Source organism: Neofelis nebulosa, chromosome 6 (genome assembly GCF_028018385.1).
Source record: "Neofelis nebulosa isolate mNeoNeb1 chromosome 6, mNeoNeb1.pri, whole genome shotgun sequence".
NCBI classification, from domain to species: Eukaryota; Metazoa; Chordata; class Mammalia; order Carnivora; family Felidae; genus Neofelis; species Neofelis nebulosa.
Genome location: NC_080787.1, coordinates 47876697 through 47897677, shown reverse-complemented (window position 1 = coordinate 47897677; position 20981 = coordinate 47876697). Strand labels below are relative to the sequence as shown.

At 38.2% G+C, this 20981-nt stretch overlaps 1 protein-coding gene and 1 non-coding gene across 3 annotated transcripts in view; one reads left to right on the top strand and one right to left on the bottom strand.

Moving 5' to 3' along the window:
* The window catches only part of LOC131514303 (24-hydroxycholesterol 7-alpha-hydroxylase), a 94568-nt gene that overhangs the window by 34607 nt on the left and 38980 nt on the right, over nt 1–20981 (top strand). The window lies entirely within an intron of this gene.
* LOC131515545 (U6 spliceosomal RNA) lies at nt 2565–2669 on the bottom strand. Its single transcript, XR_009263615.1, has one exon. It is a non-coding gene; the product is annotated as a U6 spliceosomal RNA (small nuclear RNA).

The window sequence follows — 20981 nt, the reverse complement described above, 5'->3', positions numbered from 1 at the left end:
TTGATACATGGGGTTTTTGTTTGTTTTTTTTTTAAGGTTGCATTTTGGACACTTGGATTTGTCCTTTCTCATCCCAGTGTGTGTGTGTGTGTGTGTGTGTGTGTGTGTGTACATACACACACACACTATATGTATATGTATAGACACATATATATGTATATACACACATACATGCAGGCTTTTTCTTCAAGTCTCTTGGACCTTCAAACCTCTTGGCCCTTCAGTTGTTTTTGGAATTCAGGATTTTCCAGATTTTTGTAAAAAGTAATATGGTGAATATATTGCATAACATAGATGTCAGGTAATGTTTTGTCACTAAAGGAGTTGTTTTAAAAGTTAGAGTTAGAGATTTGGGAGGGTTAGGACTGTAGATGGGGATTGCCACCTTGCACTTTTTAGTGCATCAGTTTGGGATGCTTGTCATCTGTTTTAAAAAGGAGAAATAAGCTTGAATGAAGAGAGCGCTCAACCCCTTGTTTATGTAGCATAATTTGACCTGTTTGGAAGTAGCATCTTTTAAAAAACCTCAATATGTCAAATTATGTATTCTGATATAAAAAGAATAATAAGTGACTTGGAAGAAAACAGTGTAATAATAGGACGAAAGTCTGATGCCAATAGATAGTCCCGCCCCCCACCCCCACCATTTCATGATTGCTGAAAATATTTTCTTTGAAATGTTTTCTTTATTTTCTACTGCTTCTTGTTGAATTAAACCAAAAACCAAATTGGCTTGATCAACATGACTGTCTAGGCAATACTGTCTCTGAGCCTTGAGTATGAATAGCAGGTATTGGGGTTGGGTCTTACAGATATGGTGAGGGTTAGAATCACTGAGCACCAACAATGCTAACAAGTTAGATTTTGGAGATACGTTAGTGAATACAAGACTACTTGCCCTTATGGGGCTTAGAGCTACAAAGTTAATGGAAATGTGCATGCCTGCACATCTACAAAGGATAAAAGGGAATGTGTCTTTGATTGTCTCATATTCACCTTTACCGTTTCCTTACTGGAGTCTTCTCCTGACTTAAGGTTCTACAAAGTCATAATCTTTAGGATTTCTCCTCTGACAGAAAAATGTTCCTTCAAACAGCAGTACCAGTGTAATAGTTACATCTATCAATGTCTTCAGTTTATAAGACTCTTGCAGAATTGAAACAGTTTACCTAAAATGTCAAATGTTCTTTGCTGTGTGTATACGGAGTGATTCAGAATCCCTTTACGCATAAGATGTAGTAGCAGCTCAGGAATTTAGAGGTGAGAGACCACTCACTCTTTGAAGGTTGATATCAAGGAGTATATCTGTGTGTGACAACGAATTGTGTCAAAGCACATTAGAGTGCATGGAACAAGAATCTGACTCATACGGCAGTTCTCACATTCTTAATGCTCTTCTCTGTTACAAGATCACCACTTCTTTCTTGGAGATGTCCTTAGTGACTTGGATGCCTCTCCACATCTCTGTGGCCTCAACACTCACCACTAGAGCCCATCCCAGGCATGATGGTCAACTTTCTTATAAAATAAGTCTCAGGGTAAAAGTCGCTATTGAATAATTGGTCCTTTATATCTGGCTTCTTTCACTTGGCATAGTATTTTATTTTATATCATGTTATTTTACATTAATTGGTTTTCAGATGTTAAACCACCCTTGCATTCCTGGGATTAAAGCCTACTTAGGCATGTGTATAATACATATAACTTTTATGGATATAAAATATCCATAGTGTATATATACATATATTTATATCCATATGACATTTGTAATTTTTATGTTGCTGGATTCAGTTTGCTAGTATTTTATTAAGGCATTTTATATCTATATCAAAAAGGGATATTAATCTGTTGTTTTCTTTCCTTGTGATTTGTCTGGGTTTGATATCAGGACACTTTTTTTTTTTAACGTTTATTTATTTTTGAGACAGAGAGAGACAAAGCATGAACGGGGGAGGGTCAGAGAGAGGGAGACACAGAATCTGAAACAGGCTCCAGGCTCTGAGCTGTCAGCACAGACCCCGACGCGGGGCTCGAACTCACGGACTGCGAGATCATGACCTGAGCCGAAGTCGGCCGCTTAACCGACTGAGCCACCCAGGCGCCCCCAGGACACTTTTGGCTTTATAGAATGACTTAAGAAGTATCCACTCCTCTTATGATTTTTCAAAGTGTTTGTGAAGGAGTGATGTTAATTCTTCTTTAACCATACGATAGATTTACCAGCAAGGTGATCTGGTGCGGAGATTTTCTTTGTGAGAAGTTTTTAATTAATTCAACCCCTCTACTTGTTATAGGTTTATTCAGATTATATATTTCTTATTGTCTTTAATTGAAATAAAGCTGACACATAACATTATATTAGTTTTAGGTGCACAATATAATGATTTGGTATACGCATGTATTATGAAATGATCACCACAATAAATTTAGTTAACACCCATTATCACACAGTTAATTTTTTTTCTTGTGATGCAGACTTTTAAGATCTGCTCTCTTACCGACTTTCAAATACATAATACACTGTCACGTATTTATTATACCATTGGTGTACACTCCATCCCCAGAAAAACGTAGGACACTTCACAAATGCGTGTTATCCTTGTTCCGGGGCCATGCTAATCTTCTCTGTATTGTTCCAAATTTAGTATATGTGCTGCCAGAGTGAGCACTGTCTCTTTTTTCTTGAGTCAGTTTTGTGGTTTGTGTCTTTTTAAGGAATTTGTCCATTTCATCTAGGCTATGTGACTCGTTACATTCATATTATTGCCTGTAATCTTTTTTATGTTCGTAAAACCACTCGGGAAGCATCTCCCTCTTTTGTCATTTTAGTAATTGTGTCCTCTTTCTTCTTTCCTTGGTCAGTGCAGCTAAAGGATTCTCAGTTTTGTTTTCAAGGAAGTAACTTCTGGTTTTGTTGCTTTTATTTTCTTGTATTGCTTTTCTATTCACTACTTCTTTTATTTCTGTCCTGATCTTTACTATTTATAATTTATATCCCTTTATGTTGATAAAGGGATATTCTTTATTTTGTTCTTTAAACATAATTTTTCTTACAGTCTTTGAACACGTTTTAAAATATCTGATTTAAACTCTTTTTTTTTTTTCTTTTTCTTTTTAGTAAGTCCAACATCTGGTTATCTTCAGGGATGGTTCCTACTGATTGCTTTTCCCCTTGTGTATGGCCTGTATTTTCTTGTTTCACGTACTTTTGCGTATTTCCCGTTAAATGTCTTGTAATTTTGTGTTGATAATGGGACACTTTAAATAATACAATGTAGCAGCTCTGGAAATCAGATTCTCCTATCTCCTCAGGGTTTATTGCCACTGCTCCTTGTCACAGCTCTTGTTTGGGTGTTTCTTTATTGACTTTGGTTAACTAATTCTGTAAATTTTGCATTATCATGTGTGGCCACCTGTGTTTCTGCTTGGTTAGTTTAGTGTTCAACTAATAGCTGGATGAAGACTTCCTTACACTAAGAACCAATAAGACTCCTCGGTTTGCATGTTTTGGATTTCGTTTGCGTGTCGGAGCATGCCTTCAACACTCCGCTAGGCAGTAGGCAGCTCTGCCTTCATGGTCACTTCCACTGACACAGAGCGCCAAGGTCAGCCATGAGTCAGACCTTAGAGCCTTCTCAGGGCTTTCCGGAACCTGAATAAAGCCCCGGGCATTTGTACTGTCCTTTATAAGCACACATTTCTATAGTCCCAGGAATACACTGGACCTCTGCAAAGCCTTAGGACATCTCATTCCCTAGCTCTTCATTTTACTCTTTTTGATTTGCCTGTTGTGTGTCCCAACTGTTGTCTATTGCCTCGGGGAGCTGCAAAGTCCATTATCTTTAAAGGTTTCCAACCAACACCCCAGGGGAAAAGACTTACTCCACTGAGTAAGTTCCAAGTCCAGTCAGATAAAGATAGTCTTGTAGGTGGGACCTTGTAGGGAACCCTCAGACAGGCCAAATAATGAGAATTCTCTAGGAATGAGGTTTTGAAGGAGTTCCGATATCATTCTGTCCCCTCTGATGGCTGTTGAGCTGCTGGTCTGCACTGTGATTGTAGGTGATTGGTTTTTAAGGCTACCGTGGATCTATGGCGAGAGGGATGGGAATAGGGCACATTAAAATGTCATTAAGCTTGCTCTTCTTACCAAGATTTAGCCATTTTTCTTGGATAAAAACCCCCTGGGTTGCTGTAAGCTTTGGTTAATTTCCAAAGGTCTGAAAAAGTTGATTCCGGCGATTTTTATCAGATTTTTCATTGATTTTAAAGAGGGAGTTTTGGGAGTCCTTTACTCTGCCGCTTTTGCTGACATTACCCTGCACCATAAGTTTTAAAATTTCTTTTAAGAAACCTTTCAAATTCATTGTTAACCCTTCATTCATCTATTTATTTAGCTGCCCTTCAACTCTGTTTTGAGGGTGTCAAGGCATTGTGTGAAAATATCAGGGCTATGAAGATGAGTAAACTGTGGTACGGGCTCTCAAGGAAGTTCGTGAATGAAGTGTACTTTATTAAAATGAAAACAGATTTGGAAGTATCCAGAAGATGTTAGGAAAGAACAAGGAATGTTTACATTGTTTCTTCGGAGGTGTGTACCTGTTGATGGATTCTGTAGGTTTTCTATGCTCAGAACTCTTTTCCTTGTTCTCGTTCATGTTTTAGTAAGCTTGAATGTCATTTCCTCAGGTCTTTTCGGCTTGCCCTTTCTGAAGTCACTTTCTCTAACTCACTCTTAGTGATTTTGTGACTCACCTCACTATTTCCTTCATAAGAATGATTATTTTGTTTATTAGTCTGTCTATCTATCTATCTATCTATCTATCTACCTATCATCTTCTGCCTTTTTCATCAGAACATAGCCCCTCTAACAACAGGAACAATGTCTATCTTGGTCTCTATGGTAGGTATCCCCAGCTGCCTAGAGCCAAAATTACTCAACAAATATTTTCTGAATAAATTTAATGAACAAGGATAAGAATATAATTTTTAATTTATTTTGATTTTTAAAAAATGTTTATTTATTTTTGAGAGAGAAAGAAAGAGAGAGACAGAACGTGAGTGTGGGAGGGGCAGAGAGAGTGGGAGACAAAGAATCCGAAGCAGGCTCCGGGCTCTGAGCTGTCAGCACAGAGCCCGATGCGGGGCTCGAACCCACAGACCGCGAGATCTTGACCTCAGCCCAAGTCAGACGCTTAACCTACTGAGCCACCAGGCGCCCCTGTATAAGAATATATTTTAAGAGATGAATGTCTTAGTTTAACTTTCATTGGCAGCTCTATCACCCATCCCAGTAGACAGTTTATATGAAATGAATATTTTTTGTAAAGAAGCTTTTGATGAGTTTCTGCACTTGATTTTTGAGTTAGAAGAATGCTAGTGTCAGCTAATATCTGATCAGTACTTTGAGACACTGAGTAGTCTCAGGTCCAACTAACATTTCTCTAGGGTTTTGAACTCTGTGCAGAATCTTCTTACCTATCATTTTATTGTATCCATTGATCGTGGGTGAAATATGCATTATCAAATTATTAAGAATCTGATAAAGAATATTTTGCTTTGTTACAGAGTTTTTGGGCATTCCTGGAAATTAGTCATTTTGTTTTAAATTTTAATTGTTAGATCACCAGACATTATGTCAGTTGCCTGTCATAACCTCAAAAACTTAGTCCAAATGCAGGGGTCAGAATGCCTGGGTTCAAATCCAATCTGAGATACAAACTACTGGTTAATTCCTTACTCGGGTTACCAAATTCTTCTTCTTCTTCTTCTTCTTCTTCTTCTTCTTCTTCTTCTTCTTCTTCTTCTTCTTCTTCTTCTTCTTTTTAATGTCTATTTACTTTTGAGAGAGAGAGAGAGAGAATGAGCAGGGGAAGGGCAGAGAGACAGGGAGACACAGAATCAGAAGCAGGCTCCAGGCTCTGAGCTGTCAGCACAGAGCATGATGTGGGGCTTGAACTGTTGAACTGTGAGATCATGACCTGAGCCAAAGTCGGATGCTCAACCGACTGAGCCACCCAGGCGCCCCACGTTACCAAATTCTTTAAGCCTGTTTCTTCTTTAGACAAATGGCAAAATAAGAGTGCCCACCTAATGGAGTTGTTAGGAGAATATGGCAAATATAAAGCAGACAGCACAATATTTGTCAAACTACAGTTGTTTTATGAATCTTAGCCATGACCAAAACTGATATAACCTGTATCAGTTGTATAAAATTTTACAATCTTGTCACATCATGATATTAGTGACTATTATGACTCTGAGTTTTTCTACATTTAAGTATTAGCATTTCCTTTTAAAATGCCATAGTTTTCTTGAATGTTTACAGCAATAATTGAATTATTTTGTATCAGTTGGCCATCCCTTTAAAGGGACTGAATGCAGCAGAAATATAGCATGAAGACATTTCTATCTAACATTATCCTAGAGGGTAGAAACAATAGTAACAATAATGGCTAACAGACCCAGTTCCAATTGCTTTTTTTTTTTTAATTTAAAAAGTTTCTTTAATGTTTTTTATTGTTTTTTTGTGACAGAGAGAGAGAAAGAGGGAGAGAGAATAAGAGCAGGGGACGGGCAGAGGGGCAGAGGGGAACAGATCTGAAGCAGGCTCTGTGCTGACAGCAGCAGGCCCAATGTGGGGCTCGAACTCACAAACCGTGAGATCATGACCTGAGCTCAAGTCAGATGCTTAACCAGCTAAGCCACCCAGGTGCCCCTCAGTGTCCACTTTTTTATATCACTAACTCTTAATGCAAAGTCTGGGTTGGTAGATCTGATTGGCAAAGTCTTATTTTCACACCCTAGCTTCCAGGGAGGCAATGGGAGCAAGAATCTGGCATTTTTCAGCTCTGTGATGGTAGGCAAGCTTCTGCTGAAACATGGGGTTCAGATATTGCATAGTCAAAACTAACACATATCGTTATGTGTATGTAAGTAATGGAATATATATCTTTATATATATATATGTGAGTATAGAAAATAAGCATATTTATTATATTACCATATAAATATATTTTTTATAAATACAAACACATTTCATAAATATAATATGTACCTTTATATCTAAATATTTGTGTACATACACACATAACATCCCTTGACTATTCCCAGGTGAGGTGACCCCTTGCTAACAAAGTCCATGAAAGCAGACAAAGAACAGTTAAATCCTCTCACCTTTCTCATGTCACTTTGTACTTGTATAAACTATGAATTTTCAAAAACAGTGCAATAATTGACTGACACACCTTTATGCTGCCCGAAGTCAAATGCTCATTTTTTTTTTATTAAAAGTTTTTTTTAGTTTATTTCAAGAGAGACAGAGTGGGGGAGGGGGGGGAGAAAGAGAGTGAGCAGGGTAAGGGCAGAGAGACAAGGGGGAGAGAATCCCAAGCAGGCTCCACACTCTCAGTACAGATCCTGATGCGGGGCTCAAACTCATGAACCGTGAGATCATGACATGGGCCGAGATGAAGAGTCAGACACTTAACTGACTGAGCCACCCAGGCACCCCTAATCTTCTTTATCCTGTGTATCTAAAGATTCACACACTTGTAGTTCAACCAAACTTTGTGTGTTTTGATAAAGAAAGAGGAGCTTTTGTCTTTGTTTTTTTCTGAATCTCTTCCTCTTCCTAAAGGGTTTTATCTATTCTCAATATAATGAACATTGCTCTTTGTACCCATAGAACTGTTCTAAGAAGAAAATTAAGTTATTCATATTTTTACTTTAACATTAAACTACATATTATGCCATATTTGATTTTTTTAAGTATTTACATTTTAATTTGTATAATGTCATTCCATTAACCCACCATTTTGGTTTTCTTTTCTTTTTTATTTTAGTTAAAATGTAGGACTACGTGTTTGTTTAGGTGCTTCTTGCATTTTTAGCTTCATTGTGCTTTGTATTCTCTAGATAACTACTAAAGGACTATAGGATCAGAGAAGATTCACCAACGCAGCATAAATACTCACATTTATGAGCAACTGACCAAAAGCAAGTTCAGGCACTCACATTTGGGACCTGTTTAGGCTATTAAAAAGCAATTTTCTTTTCCAATTTTGGACTCCCACGGTGAGGGTCTGCCCACCAGAAGAGGGTCATTCTATCTTAAAAACAAAACCCATAAAAATGCAGTTGAAATCTTTAGCTGGTTATATTGGCCCTTTCTACCCTTCTTTTTTTTTTTTAATTTTTTTAAAACTTTTATTCATTGGGGCGCCTGGGTGGCGCAGTCGGTTAAGCGTCCGACTTCAGCCAGGTCACGATCTCGCAGCCCGTGAGTTCGAGCCCCGCGTCAGGCTCTGGGCCGATGGCTCGGAGCCTGGAGCCTGTTTCCGATTCTGTGTCTCCCTCTCTCTCTGCCCCTCCCCCGTTCATGCTCTGTCTCTCTCTGTCCCAAAAATAAATAAAAAAACGTTGAAAAAAAAAAATTTTAAACTTTTATTCATTTTTGAGAGAGACACAGAGCACAAGTGGAGGAGGGGCAGGGAAAGAGGGAGACACAGAATCTGAAGCAGGCTCCCGGCTCTAAGCTGTCAGCACAGACCCCGATGAAGGGCTCAAACCCATGAACTGTGAGATCATGACCTGAGCCAAGTCGGTTGCTTAACCAACTGAGCCACCCAAGCACCCCATCTACCTATTCTTTTTAATGTAAGGGAGCATTAACACTTTTTTTTTGCATTCAGTTTTACTGTGCATTTATTTAAAGGAAAAATTAATAAAACTTAAAAAAAATTTTTTTTAATGTTTATTTATTTTTGAGAGAGAGAGAGAGAGGGAGAGTGAGTGCCAGTGGGTGAGGGACAGAGAGAGAGAGGGAAGCACAGAATCTGAAGCAGGCTCCAGGCTCTGAGCTGTCAGCACAGAGCCTGATGTGGGGCTCGAACCCACAAGCTGTGAGATCATGACCTGAGCCAAAGTCAGACGCTCAACTGACTGAGCCACCCAGGCGCCCCAATAAAATTTTTATGTTAATATACAAGGAGCCAGATTAGTAATAGAAATGCACCTACATAGAAATGATCCCTGTCTTACATAAAGTTATTGTTTGTGTATTGTGAAAGATACATTACCAGATTTTCATGGGATTAGAGTCACGAACTTGACTTACAAGTTTCAATCTGGTCGCTCACTAGTTGTGTGACTTTGGATATAAGAGAAAATTTACTCAGAAACAACCAATAATGTTTTTTTATTCCCCTGTGTTCTGATTTAGCAGCAATCCTGACTGGGGATGCATGGTCACTGACATTGTCCAAGTGGCCAGATGCTATATTACATGGTGACGTTGACTCATGTGGCTACACTCACCATACACTGGTCAGAAAAGGTTCTGTCTCTGTCCCTAATTATAAACAAGTATAAAAATTAGCAGTGTGGTAAATGAAGTTCAGAACCTGTGGTGCTGTTCTAGGCAAAATCCATATTGTTTGTATTATTACAAATAGTTCGTTGGTTTTACTTCATTGCATTTAAACATTTTCATTTATTCTTGAAACCCCATCTGTACACTTCTTAGCTATATTATAATATATGTACAATTTTCCTCCACTTGAGTATGTCTCCATGCCATCTTGCCAACCAATAACAACATTCTTGGAAGACTCCATCATGACATATTAAAGACCCAAGTCCCTCCAGCTAACTGAAGAAGCTCACTCTCATTACCCTTCTGCAACCTGCCAGGGCTCAATGGCTGATAGCCAAAGTTGTGTCTGTGATAGATTCTTGGCCCTTTGTTGCCCAAAATACTGAGAAAAAAGGTCAAGTAGCAGAACCAAGGTCACTTCAATGGAGTCATGAGTAGAGGTAAGTTATTTAATTAAAAAAAATCTTTTCTCCACTTCCACTGGTTGCTTGAGAATATGTACTTAATATAGAGGTTTTGGAGGCTGTGACTTATCATACAGAAAATTTCTTGCATAGCCTTGTTTTCCTTTGCTAGTCCAACTTTTTAAATACTAGAATGGCAGGCTCCATGCTCAGTATGGAGCCTGCTTAAGATTCTCTCTCTCTCTCTCTCTCTCTCTCTCTGTCTGCCCCTCTCAAAAATAAAAATAAATTTTAAAAAACAGTGGAGCACATGTCTTGATTTTGGGTTGGCTCAGGTCATGATCCCAGTGTGGAGGGATTTAGCCCCACATTGAGCTCTGTGCTGAGTGTGGAGCCTGCTTAAGATTCTCTCTCTCTCTCTCTCTCTCTCTCTCTCTGCCCCTCTCCCCTGATCACATTCTCTCTCTAAAAGTTCTTTAAAAAATTAAATAAATACTGGAATGGACCCAGCAAACATTCAGTTATGCTGGAATTTCTCACAAACTACTTGTCATTCATCAACCTTGAAGAGCATACATAGATTACCTAAGAAAGTGTTTATTAATGCAGGATATTCCATCTAGAACTGTTCTAGTCCACTCTGAATATATAATTTTGTTATCTTCTTTTTCCCTTGACCTTAAAGACCAAGATGGTGTCACTTTAGAACTCAAAACTTGTTACTTTCCAATCCACTAACTTAGCTGTAAAGATCAGGGTGAAACTTGAACATAAGATTTTTGGCCCACGATAGATTTCCCAGATGGATACATTTCCTCCTACATTTTCTGCCTCTAATACCTGATTGCATATCTTCTGGTACTCTAAATCAGGAGATTTTGTGTGAAATCACTCTCTCTTTTATTGCCTAGCTTCAACAGGCTGAAAGAGATAGCTATAGATCATTTGATATCCTGTTCAAATTTACAAGCTTGGATGTAGGTCCCACTCAGGCGCTTCTCATTTTATTAAGTGTTTCATGTCTCACTTGGTGGGCACTGTTCATCCGCTTTACTTATCCTCTACATTTTTCATTCTGACAAAGTTCTTTTTTCCATGTGTTCTGTTAGAGAATTATTCAGGCATTTGGATGATCTTCCTTTCCCTTTAGAAAACACTGAGGTAAAGTCCTTAAGATTGGGTTGACATCTCTCCAGAGAACACCATCTAAAAATTCATAATCATGTAGAGTTTTTAAATAAAGGGCATTTCTAGGTCAAAATATATTTAACATTTTATAATCTACCTACTGTTGTCTTGTTTACTTCATCTCTCTCTCTTTTATTTATTATCCATTGGACTATGTCCTTTATTCCTTGAAAAAGATACTGTAATTATAAAGCAGGCTTCATTTTATATTCCAGTAAGTAGGGAAACTGATAACCTCTTTGCAACATATGAAAGAAATATTTCTGAAAATAACACAAAATACTGTTGTTTTTTTTTTTCAGAGGAGAATCTTATATAGTTGACTTGGTATAGTGACCTTAAGCTTTTCTCAAAATGATAGAACGGGATTTGGGATATTTTTATACGTGCATGTAATGGAAGAAAGGGTGGGGAGCATCAGTCCCTTAGTTATCAACTCCTGATCTTACATTCGCTAATAATAACCTGTTCTAAGCAACATTGCATTCATTCGTTGGTATCTTTCTCAATCCATTGTCATCACTGCCTCTTTTTAACATACCCAGTCTATGGTTATGAATGTTGAACTGAAGTCACTGAGCAGAGGCTACTTCCAAAAGATTATTGCTTATAATATTTCAATAGACGTCAAGCAGAGTACCGTGCACCGGTCATTGATCCCAGAGGAGGACTCTAAATGCTTCTGCAGCTTGGTATCAGAGTCTTTAGGAAAAACACAAAGCAGTAAAGCACTGGATGGAACACACTCCACTTACATACAGAGGAGACCGAGCAGTGGGTCTTTCCCTAGCTTACCCCTCTTGTGCCTCAGTGGAAGGAACCGGTGCCCTCTCCCCTTGGAAGACAGATAAAACAGTGGGGGCGGCCAGATGTCAGATGGTGCACATGCTTTAAGTAGAGACAAAGGAACTTTCACTGTGCCTGCCACAAAGAAGGATACTCCCACACGAGGTGATATGACCAGCACAGGCTGTACGGGCTCTTTAGTCTTGGTAAGGAGTAATCCAAGCCCAAGGCCCATTCTTACACAGCTGAGTTGGAGTCCAAGGACTGGGCGCATGAGACTGACTTTCCCAATGATAGGAACGTGCCTCTTTGATAATAAAATTTTATCCTAGATCCTTCAGATGCCAAAAAGTCATGTCTACCGCTAGAAAAGTCACAAGAACCAGACCTGGAAGGTCTGAAATGACTGAGGGGTTTGGAAAAAGCTGGTGGCTAGAAGGGGTGAGTGAAGCCATGGTTTGCCAGCCTCCAGCGACAACCCCTGAAGCCCCTAGTGCCCATATTCACAGAATCTGTGGGCAGTCTCTCAGCTTTGTCTTTGCTTTCCCATCTGTATCCACTTTTCTCATCTGTATTCACTGCCAGTGCCTTAAACTGCTTTTTTTTTTAAGCCTTCCTATTCATTTTATATCTGTCCTTCCTGTTCATTTAACTGGCATTTGTCTTGCATAAAGAAATGGAGTTAGGACATGACCTATATAGAGGAATTAATAACATTTTATAAAAATATACTTTAAACAAAACAACCTAAATAAAGAAAAAAAGCACACACGTTCCTGGACAGAAGGGTTTAATATCATGAAAATGCCAACCCTTTTCAAGTTAATATATATTTAATCAATTTTAATGAGAATTCCAATGGATTTGGAGCGGGGTAACTAAATGACTTAAATATGTTTTGAAGAACAAGTGTAAATAAAAATAACAATTACTGGAAATATAAATTAGTAAGGCAAGTTTTGTCCTACCTCATTTTAAAACTTATTTATAAAGCTGCTATAACAAAAGAGGACACAGTTGGGATACAATTGATTGGCATAACCCTTATTTGTTTACCTTTTGCCAACAAAAAAGCAAATTCACAATCTTTTCTTTCAAGACTAAAAAAAATATAGGAAAAGGATCATTTTAAAAATTCTCTTTCACATTCTTGAAGCAAAAGTTTTTAAACCATCAACGTTTGCAGTGAATTAATATTCTAGAAACGCACAGTCCTTGGAGACACTATACCTATAAAGAATTTATAGAAAACAGCAGTGAACTAAAAGCCCTTAACTTTGTAGGCTACTATGTACTTCATAGTCTTTCATCTACCATCACCTCACTCTTGAATTTTCTGCCAATTTACAATCTTTTCTCACAAAGTTTTGTCTCATAGAACATGTATAATAAGGCACATGTGTAATGTACATGGACAGTCATGAAGTTAATATTTTGTAAGGAAAAAAGACCCAAAGACTATATCTTTTTTTCTTTATTAAAGAAATATTGGAGAGAGAACACAGAATACCTACTTTTTAAATCATGTTTTTGAAGGATTTCAACACAATAAGCTTATAGTTTGCTTGATATGTTATAGTTGCTTGTTATGTTTGAAATACAAGCATTGTATTTTCAAAAAGGGTCCAGATATCTTATCTTTTGCATATATTTTCTCGCCTCAGGAGCTTCCCTGAGTGGACCTCCTTCTCTCAGCCTGTTCCTCGTATTCCAGGGGCTTCTGTGAGATACCTGAATAAGGCAACAGGATATAACTCAGTTCCAGGGATCTCTTCTACTCTTTCTTTAATTAACTCATTATCTTTTTCTGATCTTTTTGCTTCATGTGCGTGCGTGTGTGCGTGTGTGTGTGTGTGTGTGTGTGTGTGGAAAATCATATTTACTTCCTAATTATTTTAGGTGCCCAATAAGCTCCCATTCTATATCTTCAGACGCCATAAATCCAGAGTCACCCCCTACTACATGGATAAGGATCTGATCCTTCTCCAAGAGGGAGGAGAAAGAGACAAGAAGATAGGAAAGGAAAAGGGGAGGGGGAAGGACTAGAGACCAGAAGAGTGTCATCCATGGTGAGATGGATTCTTAAACAGCTCAGCTCTCTGACACAGGGGAACCCCTGATTTATCCCCCAGGTCCCCCTGCCTAGTGACCTCTCTCCACCCTCTCCCTTCTGAAAAGTAAAACAGCCTTTCCCTTTCTCAACATACTCTTTTGAATCTCCTTTATTCCTTTCACATCTGCTCTAGAAATTCATTTAGACTTGATTTTTTTCCAGTATAAAGACATTTGGCTGTGGTGTGCTCTGTGCCCACTGATACCAGTGGCACCCAGTCTTGTGGCTCATACTACCTGAGAAAGTCCAGCCCCAAACATAATCCACCACATTCGGGAAAAGCTGGGTCTTACTGTGCAGAATAATGAAGTACCTCATAATTTGCAGCTTGCCTAAACAACTTTACTCTGCAACCTTCTTTACTTGTTAATTCTTTCATTTCTTCTTTCTGTCCTTGATACTCTTTGTTTCTCAGTTCTGGTCTACTCCTGTTCTAGGCCTTTCTCTCTCTCACTGTCTCTCAGTCCTCAGGAATAGAGGAAGGTACATATTTGGAGAAGGGAAAAGTCATTGGAATCTTTATCCAAAACTGAAAATTAATTTTCCCTTCCAATAATGAAAGCTCAGTTTCACAATACTTCCTTTTAAGTGTAAAAGGATAAGTGTAGAAAGGGATTGCTTTCCCCATGGGGAGACAGGCCAACAAACAAATCTTCATCTCACTAAAAATTTCCAGAAATCTGTACTAGCACATTCTTACCACTGATAATTGTTACACGGTCATCTGACATATAAAACCTGTTATGAATAATAATAACTATTTCAGGACATTTTATCCACTCTTACTCTATTTGAGATGTACAAACTTTCCCCAGTGAATATAAGTTTCTCTTGGGAAGAAAACAGCAACTTTGTAAATATTAGAAAATATTTCTGGAATAAATTAAAGGTATAATTTTTAAAAATTGAGTTTTTGAACACTGTTTATCCTATTGGTGTTTTTAAAATTCCTGAAGTGAAGGCATGGATGTAAGATAGTTTTTCTCCAGTTTGGAATATTGTAAATTATTGATTAGTTCTCTTTAGCTTTGTCTCTGTTCTCTAAAAACTGATTTTTTTTCAGGAGCTTATCTAGAAGTCCCTGGTTGAGAAAACTCATTTCCTACCCTTATTTTTTTTTTATCAGTAATTGATGTCATTGCTTTATTATTTTTGAGTAGAAGTTTTAGAAATGCTGTATTTTTTTCAAAGCTGTTGTATAATTTCCCTAAATAAGTCTAAAGTAAATGCTAGCTTTTATTACTTAATTTTTTGTTTTTAAGCAAATTATGATGAAGTTTGGGAAGCAAATTTCTTGATCAAATTTTGGTGGGAATCATTGCTCAAGGTTATGAGATCAGTTTCTTTATTTTGCAGCCTAGACCTCATGTATTTTTATCCCAGCCCCACCCTCCTTCATGTGTACTGTGACCTTTTGCACACACCTTAGCTCCAAATATTTTAAACAAGCTGCTCTATGAATATGAAAAGACAACATTTGTAAAGGATCTCCCAGCATAGAAAAGCAAACAGAACTAAGAATCCATGCTTTCAAAAGTATAGAAAAAAGTGGTGGGATGAGTAGTGATGCATTCTTTAAATTGCTGTGGAAGTTTATGTTTGCTTTTCGTCATCTTTCCATATGTCCCTGGGCAGTAGATACACCTGCTTTTCATTGTGGAGAAGCATGGAACCCCCTCAGTCTTCAACCCCATTTTGCAGTCCCACTGTCTGAATCAGACTCCTCAGAATTATGGCTCAGAAGGTCTGAAGGACTTAGCGCATGCCTACTGTTCCCCTCCTTTTCTGGATTATTTCCTCCAAGTTGTTAGTTAAATCTTTATGTAATATTATTCCCGAGCTATAGAAACAGGGTGTTTATATTTTCTGTACTTATTTACTTACTGTTTTGGGGGTGTGTGTGCACGTGCGCACGTGCGTGGATGCTTGCGTGTGTGTCTAAGCAAGGAGAAGGGGCTTGAAATATTAAGGAACAGAGGAGCCACATCTCAAAGAACAACTTACTTTTGTGATTCTATTTGAGTCATGTTCCTTTTTATAAGCCCAAGAAATCATGGTTTTATGATTAATTTTGGAATTTAAGTTGCTTTTCTTTCTGCCTGAGTGAGTCCGACTCATCCCTCCAGGCTTAGCTGAAACTCCAGCCATAGGAAAGAGGGGACGAACACCCTTGCCACCTAAGTCCTCTCTTGGGAAGCTAATATCATAGTCATTTATATACAGATATTACTTTGTGTCCTTGTGTCCAAAATCCTTTAGGGAGACTAGTGACTGTGTCTTTCTCATTCCTTCCTTCTCTTTCTCCTCTAGGGGAAGCGGTGGGTCAAGGTTAGCCAGGGCAAGGGCTTTCTGGGTGGGTATCGGTTTGAAGACAGCTCTGACACGTCCAAGGTTGTCTCCGGGGACACATTATCTCTGAGGCTTGATAGCTGGCAGATAGTTATGAGGAATAAATGAAGTGGTCCAAAGTATTTGTGACATTAGATGATCAGTAATTAGTATTATTCTCTTCCTATCTCTTTAACAGCCTCTAGGCTTGGCCTGGCGTATAACAAATATGAAGCAAATTTATCTTGAGTGAATTAATGGCTAAAGTAATGGAATTCTAATCTATGACACATACTTAAACAGATATGATTCACTGTGTAATAACATGCTTGCCATTGTGCCTATGGAATCCCCAAACCATATATATTTTAGAAATGGTTTACCGTTTCTGAATGCAAAATCATCCTTTCTGTTATTTGGTTTCAAATGGCCTAAGATGTGGTTTGACCTTTATTGCATGTATGCCAAGAACTTAAACAGATGGTTTCTGAATTTTACCCCAAATCGCCCATAACTTCCCTGGTTGTCTTCTGTACTGGTCCCAGTCCCCATTAGGCTCTAGCTCTTTTGATAATTACCTTGGCATTCTTCCAGTGGAGTCTTCTATTTTTAGAGTCAAAATGCTGGAAGAACAAACCACAGATGTGCATTGAAATATGCAGAGTATGGGTACAGAGCCATTTCTGAGAGTTATAATAAGAAAAGTCTTTAACCTAAAGATGTTGTTTGAAAACTTAGCATATTTCCTTTTCTTTTCCTTTGTCTAGTCCCAGAATACTACCTTGTTTGTCCAGCATCACACTGGGATTTGAGAAACTAAAGATATCTAATCAAAATATCTATTTTCCGAGAGTACTCTACATTTCTCATACGTTTTTGTTTAAAAGTTATTAAAGAAGACAATATCAGTAATAAAAACAAACCTTATTTAACACCTCACGAAATGGACAGTCTCCTTTTGGAGAACTGCAAAATGGGCTGGAAGGCAGGAAGGTTTTATAGGATAAAGAATAAAGAACAAGGAAGAGACAAATAGAAAATATTGGTTAGGGCCACACAGTCATCCTTCTCTAGGGTGAAAAGAAACAAGGAAATAATAAGTACAGAGTTCAGACGTGGCTTGGCATTTGGGGATTGGCAGACGGTATACTGTTTTTCTGATCAAGTGGAGCATTTACAGGGTTGTGAAAGTTATCTAAGTTACTGATGTAGCCCGCTGAGCAGAAGTGGCTCCATCTTGGGCCTCGAAAGCTCTTTCAACAGCTGATATATCACATTAGATTTTAAGTATTTTGAACTCAAAACAAACTTTTGTTTCTGTGTGATATAATACAAAACATTTGTAGGCTTTTTCTTTTTTAATGTTTAAAATTTTTTTAAATATTTACTTATTTTTGAGGCCGAAAGACAGAGCATGAGCGGGGGTAGGGGCAGAGAGAGAGGGAGAGAGAGAATCCCAAGCAAGCTCTTTGCTGTCAACATGAAGCCCAAGGCAGGGCTAGATCCCACAAACCATGAGATCATGACCTGAGCTGAGAGCAGGAGTAGGAATGTTCAACTGACCGAGCCACCCAGGCACCCTAATTTTGCGGTTTACAGTTCACTTAGTTTAATAAGGTTACTTAATTTAAAGGTTTTTATTTATGCATTGTTTTATTTGATTTAAAAAAAATTTTTTTAAGTTTATTTGAGAGAGAGAATGTGCGCTTAGGCACACATGCATGAGTGGGGGAGGGGCAGAGAGCGAGGGAGAGAGAATCCCAAGCATGGTCTCCCCACTGTTAGCACAAAGCTCAGTGTCGGGCTCGAATTCATGAACTGTGAGATCATGACCTTAGCTGAAATCGTGAGTCAGACACTTACCCAACTGAGCCACCCAGGCTCCCCTTATTATTTTTATTTTAAAGGAGCTCAGAATACTTCACTATTCCTTGAATCCAAACATTTTAGGCCAGAATTATGCCTGTCTTATTATAGGTGGGTCACTTTGGAGTCACGCAAATCTGATTTTAAATACAAACCCTCGTCCTTGGTAGTCATCTATCCTCAATTAAGTAGAAAAAATATTTTTTTTCTGTACCCTGTAGCTACAGTAATGTAAAATACAAAAAAAAAAAAAAAGAAAAAAGAAAAAGAGGGATTGTTTGTCCAATGTAGATTCTCTAAATAGATTTTTAAAGAGAAAACATTTTTTTTTTTTAAAGAAGATTTAAAATCTGAATTGTAGGTCACTGCGAATTTATTTGTAACATCCATTTGCCAGGGGTCATCTTGGTTTTCAAGATAAAAGTGAAATTGGTTAGAACCCCATCCCGGTGTTCTAGGAATCCTTGGAGGGAGGAATCAGGGAGATGGCAGAGGTGGAAGCTTGTATAGCTTGTAGTTTTCTCTTGACTCATGGTTCTTGCATTTGCTGATTTCTCAATTTACATTCTGTCTTCCCTTCTGCATGTTTTGTCTCTTTTTGGTATTGCATTGCCTCACTGGACATCACCCAGATCTTTATTTCCCTGAGTGTACACTTAAGGTTATTTCTTAGCAAACTTTGCAAAACATTAAAAAATATGGAACAAGGAAAGAGAAAATGATGTTGCAGCCAGAAAGAACTTAAAATTGAATACTTGACATAAAGTTGAATATTCTTCTGTTCTTACAAGTCTTATCTGCCATTACTCTGAAGAATTTTCCTGGGCTTCCTATCAGGTAATCAGTCACCTGCCATGTAGCTGGGTCCTTTCTGTTCTCTCAGATCTCCAGCCTTGTCTTACTTACCTTGAAGACTCCAGCAATTCCAGTCCCTTCTTCCTGTGCAGAGCCACAGACTCTCCCTTTGTTTGACCAAGGACATTCAGGCTTTGTCCCACAGGGCTTCATCTTTTAATGCATGCCATTCGTCAGCGATTTAGTTTTCTTTCCTCCTTTCTTCATTTTCTTTCTTCTCTTCTTTTTTCCTCCTCCCACCCTTCTTCCTCCCTCCCTTCCTCCCTTCCTTCCCATCTTCCTTCCTTTCTTTCCTCAAATACACTTTAAAAGAGTTTTGGATCCCCTCATTTTTAATTTGATGTGTAAAATTTATTATCCTGCACTTCAGTAATTTCAAAGGACACTACTCCTGGTATATTGCCTGCATGATTTTAGTCTGTTCAAAATATTTAAATATCAAAAGTTGTAGATTTAGTTCATTCAGTTATGGGAAATGGCTACCTTATAACCTAATTGTCAAAGTAGTTCTTATTATCAAACTCATCAGCCAATCCAGCTTGTTTTCTAATGGGAAAGATCTGTCCTATTTTTTTCAATTCAATTCAGATAATTGTGTCATATGTGTGTTGCTCTGATGCTCCCCTCACTTTTGAATTCTAATTTTAAGATAGACACATGGACAAACATGGAAACAGCTATCTGGTTTGTGTGCAAGGGCTAGTGGAGAAATGGATAAGACCTGTCTTTGGGCGCCTGGGTGGCTCAGTCGGTTAAGCGTCCGACTTCGGCTCAGGTCATGATCTTGTGGTCCGTGAGTTTGAGCCCCACGTCGGGCTCTGTGCTGACAGCTCAGAGCCTGGAGCCTGCTTCAGATTCTGTCTCCCTCTCTCTCTGCCCTCCCCCTGCTCACACTCTGTTTCTCTCTCTTTCTCTCTCTCAAAAATAAATAAACATTTAAAAAAAGAAAGAAGGCCTGTCTGCTTTTAATATTTCTTTTCTGTGTCTGCTTTACTTTGCTTTCAAGGGCTCCTTCTTTAGGTACAATGTGTTCTGTACTTGCCCTTTTGTTTGGCACTCAAGAGATTTTTATACTGCAGGGAAAATGTGCCAGTGTGAATATCAAGATGACCGAGAGGCAAACTTTTACAAAGTGAGGAAAAGTTGATTGTGTTAGGAGATAGGGAAAGAGAACTGAGCCACAGTTTTTCCTTAGACAGACCCATTTTAGAAGAAAATAAATATGGAAGTACCAGAAAATTGGTTTCCTTAACATTATTGTGTCCACGTGCCCTCTGTTGATGAATGTGATTTAGAGACTATTATACGACAGTATCTTTTAAACAAAAACCATTCTTTTCCTAAGAGATTATATTTTCCATGCGTATAGACACATATTACAGGATTATTCAGATGCTATGCTAGCCATTGTCCACTTGACTTGGTTATATAAACGATCTGTGTAATAAAGGTCACACAGAATTTATGGTACTTGTAAAATTCCAATGCTGGAATAAAATCTAGACTTCTGAGCAATAGGAGGTACAGTGAGGAGCAAACAAGCAGCTTGTTCCCTTGATGCTTCTTAGTCAGGAATTAGCAAGCTTTTTCTGTATAATACCATAGAGTAAATTGTTTTAGGCTTTATGGAACAGAAGGTCTCTGTCACCACTGTTCAACTCTGCCGTTGTAATGTGAAAACATCCCTAGGCAATAAATAACAAACGAGTTTTGCTGTGTTCCAATAAAACTTTATTTGCAAAAACAGATGGTAAGCTGGATTTAGCCTACTGGCCATAGTTTGCCAACCCATGTCCTTGACTATGGCCTTATATAAGAGAGAAGAAAAGTAGGACCCAAATATATGGCTACATGTAAGCTCAAGTCAATGATATCCAGAAGGCACTTTGGCAGTCTGATTCTGATGAAGACGGCACCTTTGGAGCTGTAAAAATGATATAATTTTGAGCCAGTTCTGAAATCCTGGCCAATTAAAACTTCAGTCAGAGTTATTTCGTTTTAGGGTTCATAGTAAGAAATAAAACCCCTTTGCTGTCTTGTACTTTCATGTGAATAAAAACGAGTG